This window comes from Stegodyphus dumicola, chromosome 3 (genome assembly GCF_044657685.1).
Source record: "Stegodyphus dumicola isolate Sdum_Otavi_A_Nest chromosome 3, ASM4465768v1".
Lineage (NCBI taxonomy): Eukaryota > Metazoa > Arthropoda > Arachnida > Araneae > Eresidae > Stegodyphus > Stegodyphus dumicola.
Window position 1 is genome coordinate 18,620,009 of NC_140770.1, and position 16,035 is coordinate 18,636,043.

A 16,035-nucleotide genomic window follows, 5' to 3' on the forward strand; every position below is an offset into this window, starting at 1 on the left:
AAGGTAGCCGAGGTGTTTAGTGTTTCAAGAGGTACTGTATCGAAGATTTATTCCGCATATTCGAAAAGCGGAAAAACATCATCTGCTAAATCACAGCGCGGACGAAAGTGTGTCCTAAGTGATCGTGATAGACGATCATTAAGGGCAATTGTGACGAAAAATAAGAGGACCACAGCTGCAAAAGTTACTGCTGAAATGAATGTTGTGTTACCGAACCCTGTGAGTACCAAAACAATTAGAAGGGAGCTTCATAAACAGGGAATTTCTGGCCGTGCTGCAATTGAGAAGCCACTCATCAGTGATGCTAATGCCCGTAACATGAAAAGGTGATGTTTAAGTCATAAAGCCTGGACTATAGAGCAGTGGAAGCGAGTAATATGGTCTGACGAGTCTTCTTTCACATTGTTTCCCTCTTCTGGCCGAGTTTACGTCTGGAGAACGCCATCTCAAGCCTATAATACAGACTGCTTGTTGCCAAGAGTGAAACATGGCGGGGGTTCTGTTATGGTTTAGGCAGCCATATCGTGGTTCTCTGCTAGCCCCATGATAACTGTGTCAGGGCACATGACTGCCAAGACTTATGTGAACATTTTGGCCGATCAAGTTCATCCCATGGTACAAACTTTGTTCCCCGATGGTGATGGTGTCTTCCAAGACGACAAAGCCCCTGTTCACACAGCTCACATTGTCCAGGACTGGTTTTCTGAGCACGAGGATGAGTTGTCCCATCTCCCCTGGCCACCACAGTCACCAGACCTGAATATTATCGAACCTTCGTGGTCTACATTGGAACGGAAAGGGCGTTCTCGTTATCCACCGCCAACATCGTTATCTGAACTTGCCACCGTTTTGCAGGAAGAATGGTATAATATTCCCTTGGCAAACATACAGGAACTGTATTTATCCATTTCGAGAAGACTGCAAGCTGTTTTGGATGCCAACGGGTTTCCTACACCATATTAAGCAAAGAAACATGTTTTTTTAAAGGTGTTTCCATATTTTTGTCCAACCCTTGTATATTTATATATAAATATATACCTATGTGGCTTTAGTGTAGAATTGGGTGCCCCTTCGATTAGCGACAAATGTTTTTTTTTTTTAATTTTGGCGACGAAACCTCATTTCTGGTTACCATGATAGTTTTAACTGTGTTTTAGCTTCTTGATTTTTTTAATGAAAATAGATTGATGTGTACATGGACAAATTTAAGGCAGTGCGCAATGCCTAGTTTGTGCAATTCTGGGATGTTTTTTTTAAAAGAAAACAGATCGAAGTGCATATGGACACACAGTTTTTGCAATTCTTTGACTTCTTATTTTGGTTTTTTGTAGCAGCCACCTTGAAATTGTGCCTTCCTGGCACCTATCTTGGCGTCAAAAAAAATTCGCCAAAACACAAGGCGCATCCAATTGTAAACTTTTACCAAACACATAAATAGATACAAGAAATAAAAATTAAAAATTTAGAATTAGATAAATGCCTAAATACAAATGTTGGGTACTTTTCTGGGTGCTACTTCGGTAGGCGGTTGCACGGATTTTGGCGATTTTTCTTTTGGCGAGTAATACGACTTATGGTAAACCCATTGCTGGATACGTTATTTATGGTAACCGATACTTTGCTGTCATTTTATTTAAAAAATAATGCGTTTTATTATGCATAAATTCAGTGTTTTAAATATTATTTATGGCTTCTAAATATTAAAAATCAATTTAATTTTGCATTTTTATTTGAAGTAAAAATTTTATTGTTTATGATATTTTATGAAACTTTATTTTGTGGATGATGTAATCAATGACGTCACCGTATTTTAAAAGTAATTAGTTTTAATATCTATAAATTTAATCTAATGTTTTAAACATTATTTATGGCTAGTAAATATTAAAATACAATTTAATTGTGCATTTTTTTTAAAAAAAGATTTATTATAAATGATTATTTAAATAATTTTAATTCTATGCGTCATGTAAACAGCTCCCTGATTGGTTACTGAATATTTGCGCATTACCGCGCCTTTTTAAAATTTTATTAGTCATCTCTTCGAATTCCTCAGATTTCAAAGCGAATAGATATGTCCGTTTCGAAGTTTAATGTTGTTATTGGTAATTACCAAGAATTATTGGTATCGGAATAAAAAAATTGCCCTTTGAGACCTTATTTTGGCCAACCTGTCTTTCTAATCAAAGATTTATTTATAAATTGTAACAAAGAATCGGAGGAAACCTTGCTAATTGTTTCTTCAATGAATTGCGAGAGATGTGGATGTGGGATGAAGTGGTTTTTTTTTTTTAATTATTTTTTTTATTTTTTTATTTTTTTATTTTTTTTGGGTGTGGTGGTATTTATCAAAATACGACAGGTAAAATACTTTAAAAAATGTAAGTACATATTTTTATTTTACTTTATAATTGTATACTTCAATTTTTATTAAAAAATTAATACATTGTTTTCAAAAATTCCTAAGATATTTATTGCCACGTATGTTTTAATGTTAAATAATTATATCCTATAAAACTTATTTTAAAGTATTTGATTTTAACTATTATTTTAATTCTTTTAAACGTTGGTATGATGTTTTTAATTCGATATTCAATTTAAGTAATATTTTAATCCAATTAAATGTTGGCGCAATGTTGTTATAGCGGTGTTTTTATTCTATTATATGAAAGTAATAATTTAACCTTACTTTAGCATTTTATACTCTAAGTAAATGTATTTATTTACATTTGCCAGCCATCTTAAAAAACAACGTTTTCAACAAAAAATTAATCCATTATTTTTAACGATATTTATTTTTTTAAAGTTTCGAATACTTTACTATGCGTAAAATACGTAAAAACAGCATTTTTCAAGATGGCTGACGACTATAAACCCGCGCCAACAATTGCGCCAATGTACATCGCCAAAAATCCGTGCAAACGTCTACCAAAGTAAATACCCTTTTCCGCTTCGCCGGCGCAAATCTCGCCAAGCAGACTTTATTGGCGACAACATAAAGTATACACATAAAAAATTTTAACAAATGTTAGTTCTAAGAAATTTTTATTTTGAAGGCATAAACATTTTAATATCGTTTAAAATTTTGTAAAAATCCAATAAATAAAGGCAATAAATTTTTAAAAAGACATTAATTTAAGAATTTACTATGTTTTCATGGTTCAACATCCTGATTCGCCGGTTCATATCACGTCAGCCCAAGTGATTTCATCTCACGTAAACTACGCTACAAAAGTCTAATTCCCTCAGTAATACTCAGTAAACCAGCAAGTCTCTATAAATTTCATTTTCGACCATTTCATGGAGAATAAAATACATTCATTTTGATCAGATATAACTTACTATTCGATTCGGATACAGCCACCATTTTATACAGCTTGAGTTTTTGTTACGCGTAAACTAGTCACTTTAACCAGCTGTTTTGTTGAAGCATCAACTGTACATATTTTAATGCTAAACATCTGTAGCTTAAAATGTATTAATCATATACAGTTTTATTTTCCTCAGACTAAAGAGTGGAAAAAACTAAGAAATGTGTTAAGAAAAAACTGACTTACTTGCCTTCGCAGGAGAAGCCACTAAAGGAGACAAGGCGATTGGTAGAAGGAGACTGATGACATAGATAATGAGCTTCCAATTAATGGAATGAAGAATACGGCTACAGACGTTTGGCATATCACAGCACTATAAGCTAAGTTTCGATTTAAATTGAAAACTCTTAGCGGCAGCTGTTTCCTCAAATACCTATTGAGGAAACGGCTTTATTGGTAGTAATAAACGAGTTAAACGTGGCGCGAGGGTTCCTCGCTCTAGACGACGTTGAAATTTCTCAAATGAAATCAAAACAATTGATATTATCTCAGTCTTTAATTACACAATGTAGGAATCTGGCAACAGAAATTGTAACTACTGATTTGTTAGTTTTATTTAGCTTTGCATGGTAAAATCTGCCACTGGCCATTTTTAGAACGTGCTTTTTTACTTCCTTATATGAAGTAAACGAAGTATTTCAATTGCGAAAAATTTCGGTTTTCAGATTTGAACAAAAATATCAATTTTGACCTCCCTCGAATCCATTTGAACGATGTTTTTGCATGACATTTGTACGTGCGGACAGAATAAATAACTTCGTTTTTCCAAAACGGAGGAGCTACTTTGGTAGACGGTTGCACGGATTTTGGCGACTTTTTGGCGATTTGCCTTTTGGCGAGTAATACAACTTATGGTAAACCCATTGCTGGATAAGTTATTTATGGTAACCGATACTTTGTTGTCATGTTATTAAAAAAATAATGCGTTTTATTATGCATACCTTCCGTGTTTTAAATATTATTTATGGCTTCTAAATATTAAAAATCAATTTGATTTTACATTTTTATTTGAAATAAAAATTTTGTTGTTTATAATATTTTATATAATTTTATGTTGTGGATGATGTAATCAATGACGTAACCTTACTTAAAAAGTAATTGATTTTATTAATATCTATAAATTTAATATAATGTTTTAAACATTATTTATGGCTGTTAAATATTTAAAAAAATTAATTTTGCATTTGTTTTAAAAATGATTTTATTATGAACGATTATTTAAATAATTTTAATTCTATGCGTGATGTAATCAGCTCCCTGATTGGTTACTGAATATTTGTGCATTACCGCGCCATTTTAAAATTTTATTATTCATCTCTTCGAATTCCTCGGATTTCAAATGGAATGGATATCTCCGTTTCGAAGACGAATGTTGTTATTGGTAATTACCAAGAATTATTGGTATTGGAATAAAAAAATTGCCCTTTGAGACTTTATTTTGGCCAACCTGTCTTTCCTAATCAAAGATTTATTTATAAATTGTTAATATCGTCAGAGGAAATTTTGGAGGAAACCTCGCTAATTGCTTCTTCAATGAAGTGCGAGATATTTGGATAACAGATGAAGATGGTTAAAAGATCCGATTCAATTATGATTTCGATTTTTTTGTGGTACTTATCAATAAACAAGAGGTTAAATTACTCAAAAAAATGTAAGTACATATTTTTCTTTTATTTTATAATTGTATACTTCAATTTTTGTTAAAAAAATTAATACACTATTTTCAAAAATTGCTGAGATAATTATTGTCACATATGTATTAATGTTAATTATATTTTATATAACGTATTTTAAAGTATTTGAATTTAATAATATTCTAATTCTTTTAAATGTTGGTAGGATGGTTTTTAATTCGATATTCAATTTCAGTAATATTTTAATCTAATTAAACGTTGGCACAATGTTTTTATAGCGGTGTTTTTATTCTCTTTTTTGCTATATGAAAGTAATACTAGACTTACTTTAGTACTTTATACTCATAGTAAATGTACTTATTTACACTTGCCTGCCATCTTAAAAAAAGACATTTTCAACAAAAAATTAATCCATTACTTTTAACGATATTTATTTTTTTTTTTAAGTTTCGAATACTTTACTATGCGTAAAAACAGCGTTTTTCAAGATGGCTGACGATTGTAAAAATCGCGCCAACAATTGCGCCAACGTAAATCGCCAAAAATCCGTGCAACCGTCTACCAAATTAGCACCAAAACGGATTGTAAAATGCATTTAAAGTGAATTCAAAAGTTATTTTTTCCCTTGACGTATGTACGTACGTATATATCTGGTATGAATCAAAAAATGAGTAGGTTTAGAAAGAAATTTTATGTATGGACTTGCTATAACATGTAGTTCTGCACCTTCCTTTTTGGTTGCAATCGGCCGCACCTAACGTGTATATATATATATATATACTTTAAATTCTAATAGCATCCCATACGCTGTCGATGGGACATAGATAGGATGTTTTTAGGATATAATGGGATGTGTTTTGGAGATAAGTGGGATATCCCGGGATGTCCTGAGGATGTAGTAAGTAGGAGTTCATATCCTAATAACATCCGGTACGCTGTCAATGGGACTTAGGATGTCCTGAGAATATACTGGGATGTGACATTAAGCACTCGGGAGGAGGTGTTTGGGAGGTTCGAGGGATATTCCGGGATGTCCTGAGGATGTGCGTATATCCCGCGAACAACATCCTCGGGATATCCGAAGGATGTTTTTGTGCTATGTGGTTATATATATATACGAAAGTAGCAAGACAACATTAATTAGAGAGACCTTAGTGCTCAAGAATTTTACGCATAAAGCTGCAATGGCGAAATCCTTTCTTTATTATAAATTATAGTAACCTGTTGGCGCCCGCCAAATCGCCAAACTCATAAATCTGTCATATTACATAAAGTCCTTAAGAACATTTCTGATGAGAAGATAGAGCTCGTGATTTCAATGAATATCGCTGATTGGATGAGCACCATGACGCACACATATCTATAAATAGGGCTTCTCCTCAAGGTACAGGAGGACCGCTTGTGAGATGGATGCTAAAATAAACGTATCACTTTATATTTCAAAATTTGTCTCATTCCTGTTGCTTAGCTGCACAACACAAATAATGTATGAGAAAATACATTTCATATATATGTGATGTACCAGCTTTTGTCCGGAATAAATAGATTGGTGAAGAATCATAGATGTAGTCGTAGCTCAAAGTATCAGACGATAGTTTTAAAAAACAGGATCCATTTATTATTATTCAGAAAAAATAGAAGTTACAAAAAATCAGATCTCCAGAGTAAATAAAAAAGAATTACTAAGAACTTTTTGTATGAAGTTTATTGCATCGTTACATTAAAGAAAAGACCCCGATATTCCTTTGCGAGTCTTTTTATAGCCTCTGGAAAGGCGAAGCTTCCAAGAAATGACGTCAGCCATTCCATTCCGCTTTAAATATCTCGAGAACATTCTATAACTGTACGTGTAGAAAAGGCGGGAAAAACAACTTGACTACGGGGCTGTGTTTGATGATATGTGTGACTGTATGTCATATTTTCGTTGGGTGTTTTCCTTCCTTATTTTATGTTACCATTTTTACTAACACAGTTTTTTTGATTTAGTTATTTTTGGTTTTCTTCTTTCCTGTTGTGTCGTTAATCCAGCCATTAAAAAAAATAATATAGTTGTATGGCAACCTTGCTGGATGTATAATTATTATTTTCTTTAGTTGATTATGCTAACATTTTTAGTTACTCGGAATACCGGGCTTGGTTTCTTGGAGCTTTGAATTTTAAGTTAAACGCTAAAGTTGCTTCATGTGTAATATCTTGGATTAGTTGGTCTTTTTTATTAATCTGGCGTTTTAACTTTTGTTGGGGGACTCTCCGGGTCGCTGGCTGCCTTCGCTTGTGGTGTGAATGGAACGCCTTTTTTTGGACCAAAAGATCACTTTGTGATCAGGCGGGTTGGAGCGTTCTAGCAAAAAACAAAAACAAAAACGGATCTGTGGATTTAATTCCACATACTTTCAAATAAGAGACCGTCGCCATTAAAAATGAAAAGAGCATACAGTTAGAATTTTAAGTGTATTTTTGACTATGGAATTGTATTATTACATATATATAGAGAGAGAGGGAGAGAGATTTTTCCGTATTAAATGTACCTAATTTGGAGAGGTCGCTCTACTTAACAGAGAGTTTAAAAGCATAAGAAAACTGTAAAATTAGATACCAATACTCACAAAATTTTTATTAAACAATCAGTACAATTCCACGTGTGCTTCCTTTGTAGCCGTGAGAATATCCAGCCGGTAGTCCAGTTCCAGCCCTGTCCGATGTAGCATTTCCGGAGTCACAGTTGCAATAGCCATGGTAATGGACACAGGAAGGTCTTCCATATCATGGATGTTCCCTGAGTAGACTTTGTCTTTCACGTAAAACCAAAAGAAGAAAGCGAGAGGAGTCATGTCGGGAGATCTTGGTAGCCAGGCAATTGGGCGACTGTCCAATTGCCTGGCTATTGCTGACCTCCTATTGCTGACCGTCCAATTAATTCCTATCCATCGGTTAGGGAAAGTTGTACCTAAAAAATGCGCGAAAATGCTTGCCCCAGTGAGGAGGGGGCCCCATCTTGTTGGAACATAACAGTGGGTTGTATATGCTGCACAGATGGTTGCCGTCACAGATGTCTCAGCGAAGAAAAACAGTCCTATGACTGTATCATGTGATACAGCACACCAGACATTGATTTTTGGGCTGCTCCGTTCCAATTCGTATAGTGAATGGGAATTTTCTGAGAGTCAAATTCTGCACTTGTGCTTATTAACGTTGTTGCTGACATGAAATGTAGCTTCATCTGAAAAAAAAAAAAAAAATGGCGCGGTTTAGAAAATCGTGTTTATTTTCGATGCGAGATAGCATCTCCACAGCAAATACTGCACACTGCGGCCCATCATTTGGTTGCAGTTTCTGCACAATCTTGCATTTTATATGCATACATCCTCGGTTTTCTTCGCAGCACGTCATGAATAGTTGATCGTGGCATAGATAATTCATAAGCTGCCAGCCTGATCTGCTGACAAAGGCTCCGAACGAAAGCTTGTCGAACATCTTCCCCACGTGAATCAGAATATGAACGTCGATCACCTCTGACTCTTTTCCGTAAACTTCCCGTTTCTAGAGACGTTTAGGGCCATCTTTTTATGCTCTTAGCCCGGGGTGGATTTCTTTTATAAACTTTTTGAAACAGTCTTCGCACTTTTACTACGGATTTGTGTTCTGCATACCAGAGAACAATTTGTGCCTTCTCTTGCGGTGACGCAATTTTTCTGTTTGACGGCTCAGAAACGTCCTCGTAGCACTAAAACTTTGTTTTTAATTGACTCTTCAAGACATTTTTTTCGGACACCCTGTATATTTGTAATAATAAAATTCCAAGTCAAGAATACACTTAAATTTCTAACTGTATGTTCTTTTCATTTTTAATGGCGACGTTCATTTATTTGAAAGTACGTGGAATTAAATACACAGCCCGGTAGTCAAATTGTTTTTCGCGCCATTTCTACACGTACAGTTGTAGAATGTTCTCGAGATATCTAAAGCGAACTGGATTGGCTGACGAGGCTGACGTCATTTCTTTGAAGCTCCGCCTTTCCAGAGGCTATAAAAGGACTCGCAAAAGAATATCGGAGGCTTTTTTTTTTAATGCAACGATGCAGTAATCTTCATACAAAAAGTTATTAGTAATTCTTTTTATTTACTCCGGATATCTGATTTTGTAACTGCTATTTCTCCTGAATAATAATAAATGGATCCTGTTTTTTTTAAACTTATCGTCTGATAATTTAAGCTACGACTACATCTATATTTCTTCAACGATTTATTTATTCTGGACAAAAGCTGATACATCACATATATATGTGTGTAATATTTCCGGGAACATAGAAGAGTAATCAGCTTGCAGTCAGCGTGGCTGGGAGTGTAAGGCGGTATCGAACCTTTGGCATCAGAGTCAGTACCACCTACATACAAAGCCACGGCACGGCTGGCACTACGTCACTAAAGTCGTCCTTATCTACAGACAGCATGGTTGCCACATGAAGCCACTTATCGCTATTATTCCCTTAAGACGAGAGAAAATTAAACGTAGTCTCCCCCTTGCAGAAGGCTTACATCATTCGGTTCTAAATAAATAAATATGCATATCCGATTTGCCCTTCACCTACTGCATTTCCTAATTTCAAATACGTATCTTAACGTTTCTTAAATAATTTTACGCTTAAAATAATAGAACAGAAATTGATTTAACATACTTCAGATGGTGGTAATAAAATACATGTTGGCAAATCATTATTCTTTTAGATTCTCCAAGATTACATATGCGATAGTAATTTAAACTAAATAGGATTAACTTTAAAGTTACTGAGTCATATTGTTCAAACAAAGGAAGACAGACGGGAAGAGCGGCAGCTAAGGCCTGATAGCAGCAGAAAGAGAAAGCAGTGTGACGAAAAATGGCGCAAACTATACATTTATACAAGCGATTACATAAAATGTGAGAATGTTCTCGAAAGTACTGGCCTAGGAGGAAGATCTTGAAATTGCGGAAAGTTAATTAGAAGTTGCCTGTTTGCGTACAGCAAGGCCATCGTTTTATACTTTACATCTTTTTATATTTCATATATATACACATTGTGTATATATATATATACACCTTGTGTATACTATATATGTGACGTACCAGCTTTTGTCCGGAATAAATAGCTTGGTGAAGAATCATAGATGTAGTCGTAGCTTAAATTATCAGACGATAAGTTTAAAAACCAGGATCCATTTATTATTGGTCAGGAGAATTACCAGTTACAAAAATCATATTTCCGGAGTAAATAAAAAAGAATTACTAATAACTTTTTGTATGAAGTTTACTGCATCGTTACATTAAAGAAAAGACCCCCGATATTCGTTTGCGAGTCCTTTTATAGGAAAGGCGGAGCTTCCAAGAAAATGACGTCAGCCTCGTCAGCCATTCCAGTTCGCTTTAAATATCCCCAGAACATTCTATAACTGTACGTGTAGAAAAGGCGGGAAAAAGAACTTGACTACGGGGCTGTGGATTTAATTCCACGTACTTTCAAATAAGAGACCGTTGCCATTAAAAAATGAAAAGAACATACAGTTAGAATTTCAAGTGTATTCTTGACTATGGAATTTTATTATTACATATATATATATATGTATTAGTATAGTTATACAAATTAAAACATCAAGCGATAAAATTTAAAAAAATGAAGGAATAAGTATATGTTCAAAAAGAGTGACATCTCAGCTCTTGTTAAATTTTTATGGCCATAAGTTATAAATGTAAACTTTGATAATTATACAATACTAGAAGCCAGTTACCTTTATTAGGGAACGGATGTTTCTGTGTGTAATTTTATTTAAGCATTCCACAGCCATCAGGGAGTTGTCACACTGATTTACATTGCAGAGATTTGCCCATTTTTATCAAAGTTTATTTTATTTTTATTTATTTTATTGTTGTATTGAATATTGTTACTTACTCCGTATTAAGTTTCGAATTCCATTTTACATTGCTTTACAATTAGGAAACTGTGGGTTATTTTATAAATAATTTTTTTCAAGTTTCAAGAATCTATAAAAGAAAGTTTTGGTTTTATATTGGCAACATCAATTTTTATGAAAGACTTTCAAGCTGAGAACTGCAAAACATTATGATTATGATATTCAAGCAATGATTTTACAGAACTGTGAACTTTTCCAGCATTTCTTGAAAAACATTATGAGATTCCTTACAGCGTTTTACAGAAGGATGAACTTGAAGACTTTTAAATTTCAATAGAATTTTCAACTTGAATTTATTTTTGAAAATATCTACAAGATTTTTTTATTTTTAAAAATTATTCATATCAAATTCTATGATATTTTACACTATTGCATTTCCCTTGTTTTGCTAATTCTGTAATGTTTGTTTCTAAAAAGGCTTTTCTGTCGCCAAGCCTTTTTCTCTTTGAAGTGGGGGAGAGAATAAATAAAAATATGTTAATCAAAATTATAACTTCTCTGGATTGCGTCATTTCTAGATCATTCTATTTTGCATCGCCTGCGCAACACACGCTGAGGATGTAATAACTGAAACTTTAAACCAAAACATTTCTCTTCGTGTGCTATAACTACGCACTTCAGCTTTTGCCTCTGTGCTGCTTATACGATATGGTATACATATTGGTACAATATGGTATACATATGGTTAATTATGGTAGTACAATAATTGAGACAGATCGTTAATAATAATAACAATAGAATAGAATAAAAATTATTTTGTTTTGGGTTGCTATGGGTTACCAGACTGTCAGCGTTGAGTTGTAAGAGGCAAGTCGCCACACGCTGTTTCATTCTGCTCTGTACCTATTGCAACAATATCAAAAATGTAAATGTTCTTGAATAGGCACAACTAGAGTGCCAAGTGAAATGTGGCCACAGACGTCAACTGGAATCGAATTAAAACCACCTCCACTGTTAAGTTTCTTAGATATTACCAAGTCAGCATATTAGCATACGACGCAATCACTATTCTTTCTCTTCAATACAGATCTACGTACGCATCAACACTGCTCCGTCTTTTTCTTGCGATTATGTCATAAATAAATATATATATATGTTACCGTGAAAGACCGAAATTGGAGAATGTCGGCTTTCACCGGAGAATGCCAACATTCACCAAATACGTCGGTGAAAGATCGAGTATTGCCAGTGCTTAAATTGGGCCGGAGCCCAGGTCCGGTACTTCTCATTTTTTAAGATAAATTACAATTTTAGCCGGAACACACCGGAGCTTTAAATAAGATGAGCTCCAGTACTTCTTTTTATAAAACCGAACCACAATTTAAAGAGAAAAAAAATTAAATTCTTAACGTTTTAGTTTAACAATAAGCAGACTTTGCAATACTCTATTTCCCTAGAAATACGAACTTATATGAACATGAGACGTTCAAGTAAAGTCTCCTCACTCACATGAGGAAACCTTTTCCTTTAAGAAGGGCAATAAATTTAGGGAAGTTTGTTTAGGAACGCGTGAATTTCTCGCGATGCCATCGCATCTAGTACATTGTTATCGATGCTTACAGTTAGATATCCCCGCAGGAATTAAAATTTGTGTTTTCAAATGTGCGTTAAGGGACAGCGAGTACAATAAGAGTGAAATACTGAGATAAACTGCTCAAGCACGTCCTATACATCGTCTTCTCACAAAAGCCACTAATGAGGGAAGGGAAAGCGTAACCAGCAACTTAACATTCATCCTTAGGAGTCAGATTCAGGACCTCATTTTACCCCTGACATACATCTGCTTGATGTCTATAATTATATCAGCAGAGAGCCGCGGTCAAAGAAAACGTTCTCTCTCACCAAGATTCCCCTCATTTTTGTTTCCACCCACTCATACCCTCATTCTGTTTCGCCCTGGAATTTTCATCAGCTATACTTTAAGATATTTAATTTTTCTGATGATAAAAGAACTCCCCCCTACGATCAGAGCTTAAATTGAGCCGGAGCCCACCGGATTTTTGCTCCGGTGCTTCTTAGTTTTTCTAATAAATCATAATTCTAGCCGGAACGCATCGGAACCCTGAATAAGAAGGCCGCGGCTCTTCTTTTATGTAATTGAATAACAATTTCAGTAGAAATTTTATCTGGAAAATTTTATTTTAACAATAAAATTATATTAAAAATCGCTTATTAAATTTCAATTTATCTTTTTACATTTTATTTAATTACTTCAATCTTTAATTATTTCAATAAATAACAATTAATTATCTAATAATTATCAATTAAATTTTAATTTATTATATAATAATTATTGATTAAATAACAGTTTATAGACATTAATTAAATAGCTATTAATTCTTAAAATGATTAATGAGGTTAATAGTCATTTTATTTATTTATTTACTGTTGTTCCTCTTTGCTGCTTTCCCTATCGCTGAACACTGGTAGTTCGGTCCGAGGTTCGAATCCCGCGAACGGGCTGGCTGCATGGGTGTTTTCGTGGTTTTCCCCATGTGTAACGTGTATACGAGCCAGTTTTCTGAAGCCACGATCTTTGAGGGAATATTTTCATATAAATTCCACAAGACGGAAGCCGTCCTAAAGGATCATAAATCCTCGTTACTTAAGATAAAAAAAATCCTTTTTCAAACTAAGAAGAAGTTTTCAGAGAAATCAAAATTACTGCTTAAATGGGCGCTAATTAATTCCAAAGACCTTTATGAATTTGTTCTCTAGTTGTCTTAAATTTAGTCCAATAATTTAGCTTATTCTGATTCTGATGAAATAAAAATTATAACTCAAGTGCATTATTACATATTGAGTTCTGTGTTTCAGTGCTTTTCGTTGAAACTAATAAATTTAAAATTGTATTTTACCGGAAAACTTAATCTATTTAATTTTTTTTTTTTTTTTTTGCGTTTTGAATAAAGAAGTCTTTTTGTGTATAATTGCAACGTTATATTAATTGTTCCATTGTTGAAGGATTTGTTTCTGCTAATCGTGAATACAAAGCACTCTCCCTTAGAAAGTCCTCCTTGAAGGCATCGCTCCCATTTAGACCGGTAACCTTCGTTTGTTTTGCTAGCAAACAAACTCGTGTGCAGGCTCGAGTGTTTTTTAACGTAAACAAACGAATGTTTTTGCTAGTGGAAGTGTTAAACTGATAATATTAGTGAACTGAACATTAGTTGTATTGTTAAGAATCCTCACAAAGATCTTTCCTCTATTTCGAATTTATTTCATATTCTGTAAGTCCAGATATTGCGTAAAGTAATAATTAGGAAAATATATATGTCATTTGCGTACATATTATCCTTTTAAACATCGTACGCAAATAATTATTTTAGCAAAAAGAAATCTGTCTCTATTAAGTAAACATTTTAATAAACAATTTTTCATAATACTTCATGAAAATGCCGTCGTGATATTCAAATCTGCTTACCCCAGAATACAATTCTGTGACAGTTCGTATTCTTTGTTTTACTGTTTGCTTATTTATTGCAATAACTGGTAAATGTTTATTATACGTTTGGTAATGATACATGATTGAATATATTAAAGCAAAACTATAACACTGAGTTATATTTACTTTAAAATTTAAGCAAGAAAAATTTACAGATTACAAAAGGTTATTGAAAAAGAATAATCAAATCGTAGATTATGCCTAGAAGAAATAGTTGTTAAAGTATATTACGCATATTTGGCTATAACCAGTGGTGGCGAACCTTTTTGGGACCGCATGCCTCAAACCTTTTTTTTCTGGGGAAGTTGTGCCCAAAACCTCTTTGATTAAATCCTTATCGGAGAGTGGTTTACCACGTTTTGACAGGCAAGTGAAGCTTGAAAACTGGCTGTTGTTAGATTGTTTGTTTTAGAAAGATAATTGTAAAAGCCAGCTTTCTGGTAATTATCATTCCTGAATTTCCCTTCAATAAACACCTTCATTTCAGCTTCATCAAGTTTGGCAACAATCTTGTGGTTGGTGTTAAAGTGCCGACTGACGTATGCTGCTGATATGAAAGTGCTGACTGATGTAAAAGTTCTGACTGATATGAAAGTGCTGACTGATATGTGCGATACACAACACTTTCCCCTCACAGAATGCATAATGCTTTCCCATTGTGTTCAATAACTCCAAATGATTCCGTCCAGGTCTCTTGAAACGACCTTCTACTATTAAATGTTTAATTTTACCTTGTTTGCTGGAGTCATTTGTGAGGGTTCAAGACCTGGAGTATAGGAAAGCACAAAATTTTAAAGTGGAGCATTAAATATAAATCAATTATAGACTAAAAAGATGTAAAATTATCAGCCAATCGGTAAGGAATTGGATTTTCACGAACCAACAATCTATTACTGAAGATTCAAATGTAAACAGGGGACAGCAATAACAGTTAACCCGGACATCTCTTTGCTAAAATTCTAACTCTAGATCTCATATACTCTTTTTCGGCTTTATTGGGCTTATTTTGGCTGAGCGCATGTGAATAAGCGTGGTTTCCCGACTAAGCTTTCGTGTTTTGCTATATTGTCAGATTGCATGTTTTTACATTATATTTGTACATTCCGTTTCAGATATTAAATTAGAATTATTCATAAGTTACCTCAAAATGCTTAGATCTGAAAACTGGAATCTATTTCATAATGAAAGTACTAAAACTCACCGGCAGTCTGCAATAAATTTGAATTCGTTCAGCAAACATTAGCTGCTTCAACTTTGGCGTATTCTCTGCCATGTAACAAGTAATATGAGTGGCCTAAACAACTGAAACGTCATAAATTGGGTCAATAAATATGTATATCATTTCTATGGCGATATTTGGAAACTTTACATCTAAATTTAGGGCCTATGCCAGTGGCATTATGCGACAAATAAGTAAGTGAAACGTTTAAGAATAGGCTAAAACACTTTTTTAAATTACATAGTATCATTGTATTGTGATTATTGATTAAGGAAGTAATATTTTAGCAGCGTGCCGGCTGATGAGGCTCTGCGTGCCGACTATGGCACTCGTGCCATAGGTTTGCCATCAATGGGCTATAAAGTGGCACTAATATTCACTAGTTTGGTCGGGCTGCGCCCAGTTTCTAACTAACTAACTAAG

At 34.0% G+C, this 16,035-nt stretch overlaps 1 protein-coding gene across 1 annotated transcript in view; it reads right to left on the reverse strand.

The window, feature by feature from the left end:
- Positions 1–16,035, reverse strand: part of LOC118205806 (Na(+)/citrate cotransporter-like) — a 120,718-nt gene that overhangs the window by 102,879 nt on the left and 1,804 nt on the right. The gene's annotated exons all lie outside the window — the stretch shown is intronic.